Genomic DNA, 4,075 nt, shown 5'->3' on the forward strand with positions numbered 1-4,075 from the left:
AGGCAGCAAACGTAAAGTACATGTACAATGTACTAGAGAATATACTACTACATGTATTGTCTGATTAATTGACTAGAAACTTTTACACTATTATGGGATTTGACTCTGAAACCGTAGATAATGATTTGTCCCACGTCCTGCATAATGAGTGGGTTTTGTGATCTTAGTAGACTGCCATTCCCTAAGTCCACAGGGCTGTTCCCGGATATGTCTGCATAATTTGCATGGGGACACGGCTCGATGACGTCTAGTCTGGACACCTGTAAACATGGCTGCCGGGGGACTTCTTGCTACAATCCCCACACCTGGCTTCTTTCACCTTGACTTGTTCATCAAGGACACGAAGGATGTCCCTCAGCGTCATGACGAGCTCAAGGCAAAACTGGACTTGGAAAAAGGGCCGATGGAGAGTGCCATGACAAGCCTACTGAGTGTTTTTGCATTCCACAAAGTACGCGGTCAATGCGACGCCCTAGCCCTCTTGGAGGACCTCACCAAAAAGGACGGGAACAATCTCAACGCCATCGCCAATAAGCAGTTTATATACGGCCAACTGTTGAGAACGACAGACGAGACAGCATGTAGGGATCGGCTGCAAGAACTACTGCAGGATAAATCTTATGACGCCACAGCAAGAAATGCTCGCTGTTATGCAGAACAAGGTTTCGCCCTTTCACTTGTAAGAGACGACAGCAAAGACATGGCTTCAAAGATAAGGTTTTTTCGAATATCTGCATATTTTTGGAGTCAGGTGGACGACTGGTTCTTCAACATCACTGGTACTCATTTACAAATTAACGCAATCAATATAATTTTTGGTAACCTGACTGATCGATGCCCGGTTCTCTCCAATGTTATAGTACTCCTGGGTAAAATGTTTATTTTTAAAAATCGTAAGTATTCCTTAAGTTTATCTGCATTTATATCTTATGTTTGTTACTTTTATAGACTAGAATTAAATATTGCGTATAGGCAACACAAACTATTAAAACATAGGGGGAAATGGGGAAAATTAAATACAATTTTTTCAGAATAGATAAATAAGTTGTTAAACAAATGTTTAAAGAGTTAAAAAATCCCATTTGTATTTTTAAACCATGTAATTAGGGGCAACAGGGTTTATCTGTAAAATTTGCACAACACTATTGTACCTGGATTTTACGTTTTGTTTTTGTGGTTCACCATGTATTCCTTTTTGCACAATGCCATGCTATATTTTGTTACTGTTAATTTATTTTGGAAAACCCAATAAAGAAAGATTTAAAAAAAAAAAAAGAAATGCTCGCTGTTATGCAGAACAAGGTTTCGCCCTTTCACTTGTAAGAGACGACAGCAAAGACATGGCTTCAAAGATAAGGCAAGCAATCAGTCTCTTCAATACAGCCCTGAGTTTGGTGTGTGACGTAGGCACTGATGTGGTGATCATGAGCGAGGAAGAGCGTCTTGTTTGGAAATACTACCTGGGTCAAACTTACTGGCGACTCAATGACATTCGGGTACACGCACAAACCAAAGCGACATTGACCCCTGACGAGAGGAAGGAAGGGCTGCTTGAAGCACAGAGACTTTTCATAGACGTAACCAAACTGGATCAAAGTTCGAAACATGGTGGGTTTTACATCGCACGAGCATGGGGTCTTCTGGGGGCTCTCGAGTATAGGTGCAGAGAAAAATACGAAAGGTACACAACCCCTGACTATCTTATCAGTCAGATCCCTCAGACTGAAGGTCCTGGGCTAGAGTGGGGTTGCTACAAAAAAAGCACTGGAAATCAACCCAACTGATTATGAGACTTACAGACGGTTTGGGCAAAGCTACAGCCGCCAGCACTTGAACGAGAACGCTCGACAGATGTTCGACAAATCGATAGACATAATGCCCGAGAAGACAACCAATTGGTTTGCATATTTCAATAGGTCCTTGGTCAACTTGAACGAGTACGATCTACAGGCACGTCGGTGGCGCAGGCGGGTAGGGTTAGATAACCTTACCCGCCTATCGCCTCCCGATAAACAGTTACTGAAGCGAGCCAAGCAAGATGCCATCGCATCCTGTGAAGGGGCAACAACACCATTCAGCACTTACTTCCTGGGGAAAATCTGTCACAGACTTGCAATTCATCCTGTAGCAAATGAAGTGGAGGACAAGGATGAATTAGAGAATGCACTGGGCCACTTTGACCAAGCGCTGCAGTTAGAGGATGGATATACTGACTGCAAGATACATTCAGCCAAAGCCTGGAGCCTTGAAGTTGCAGGAGAGCACGAAAAGGCGGCAGAGTCTTATAAGCGTGCGGTTGAGAACGACGAACCTACCTTCCACCGTAATATTCAAGGCCTACTAACTAGTCTACTGACACTCCATGGTTCAACACACCGTCACAGAGAGTATTACACTGCCGAACTTGCCTTCTGGATCAACGAAGGCTACAGAAAGTACGAAGACACCAAACAGTTTATTCGCTATTGCGTCGCCAGGTTTGGAAATCAGATGATAGAGGTATGTCGATATCTTATTGACAATGGCAATGTCCGGGTGGCCAGAATGTGCCTCGAATGTGCCTCGAATGATGTCAGACATTCCTGAAGATGAGGAAAATGGAGCATCTAAAACTCTAGACAAGTCTTCAGCAAGGCAGCCTGTGCAAGAAAATCGCGTAAACATCCCAGTAAGACAGGGAAAATCGCGCAACATTCAAGGGTTCCAGTACGACTTCTTTGTGCTTCACGGTAGAACAGACGCCAGCTGGGTGAACCATGTACTTGTACCAGCGTTGGAGGTGGACTGGAGTTTTAAAGGTGTGTAGTGTTCTTAGCTGCCTGATAAGCGTTTTGTTTTCCTTGGATTTCAGCAAATCTATGTATCTGTATATTGAATAAACGGGCAATATTTTCAGATCAATAGTAGTACTTTATGTAGCTAGCTAAAACATGGCTTCAATCAAATGTTTACACAAAGCGCTATATGTATATGATGAATGACTGGTCCAGTCTGGTCGTCAAATATATGTGGGGGAAATGCTTGAATAGTCCGCCTCAGAGTGAGACACACTCACTGAAAACAGCCATTGTTAGCTGATTGCCTTCGGCAAACCTCTGGTCGGAATGTGTCGTAAATACTACGTGACCTGTCACCGCCTCAATTGTCACAAAGTCACCTGCTGAAATTACCTGGCGTTAACATTGCAAACATTTTTTCTGTCACTCTATCACTGACGATACTGTTTTCTAGCTTGCGTAGCTGACCGAGACTTCGTGCCCGGGAAGAGCGTATTCAAAAACATCATCTACAGCATCGAGAACAGCTACAAGACCCTGTTGATCCTCACGCCAAACTTCGTGACCAGTGAGTGGTGTAAGTACGAGACAGAACAGGCCTTGGTAGAAAGTCTCACGTCCAAGACCGGGCGCGTTATTCCCATCATGCTCCAGGAATGTGACGTACCGGCTTCATTGCGTACAATCACGTATCTGGATGTGTCACGTGATGCTATTGGCCCCCGCGATTGGTTGAAGCTGAAGAAATCTTTGGAGGATGCGACTCCAACAGAGTAAGGAAAGTTTTGTCCTGCAGGACATGACATGAGAAGCTGACAATGTAAAGGAATTTATTGTTGTTCTGTTGTCAGCATCTCTCAGATTTTATTGCCAGGAAAGTTAAATCCACAAAACAACACAGTAATATAGTGTGTATTTCATGATTATAGAGGCTATATGTTGAAGACACATACAGATGATATGGATTTGAGAGTACATTCCAGTTATCTTCATCCGAGTATCGACCGTCCTTCCTCCATTTATCATTTGTATGGATGTAAGCAATATCTAGTTCTTATCTAATCGGAACTTAATGTTATTTGTTAGAATAAAACAATATTACAACACAACCACCTAACAGAAGAGCACGTTAACAAGCATACAGTGTTTTGAATACATTTAACATGTGACCAAACAATGGGCTAATCCAGGGCAACACAAAGTATAGGTTGATAATAAAGTTCGTAAATAACACAATCCCTACCAATGTACAAGATCAATATAGAATATTTAACTATGAGCTGTCGTGTATGAAATCA

General features: G+C 42.7%; 1 pseudogene; it reads left to right on the forward strand.

Moving 5' to 3' along the window:
- Positions 1 to 267: 267 nt before the first annotated feature.
- Positions 268 to 4,075, forward strand: LOC109474885 (annotated as a pseudogene).

This window comes from Branchiostoma belcheri, unplaced genomic scaffold (genome assembly GCF_001625305.1).
Source record: "Branchiostoma belcheri isolate BF01 breed outbred unplaced genomic scaffold, Haploidv18h27 scaffold32, whole genome shotgun sequence".
Classification (NCBI taxonomy): Eukaryota; Metazoa; Chordata; class Leptocardii; order Amphioxiformes; family Branchiostomatidae; genus Branchiostoma; species Branchiostoma belcheri.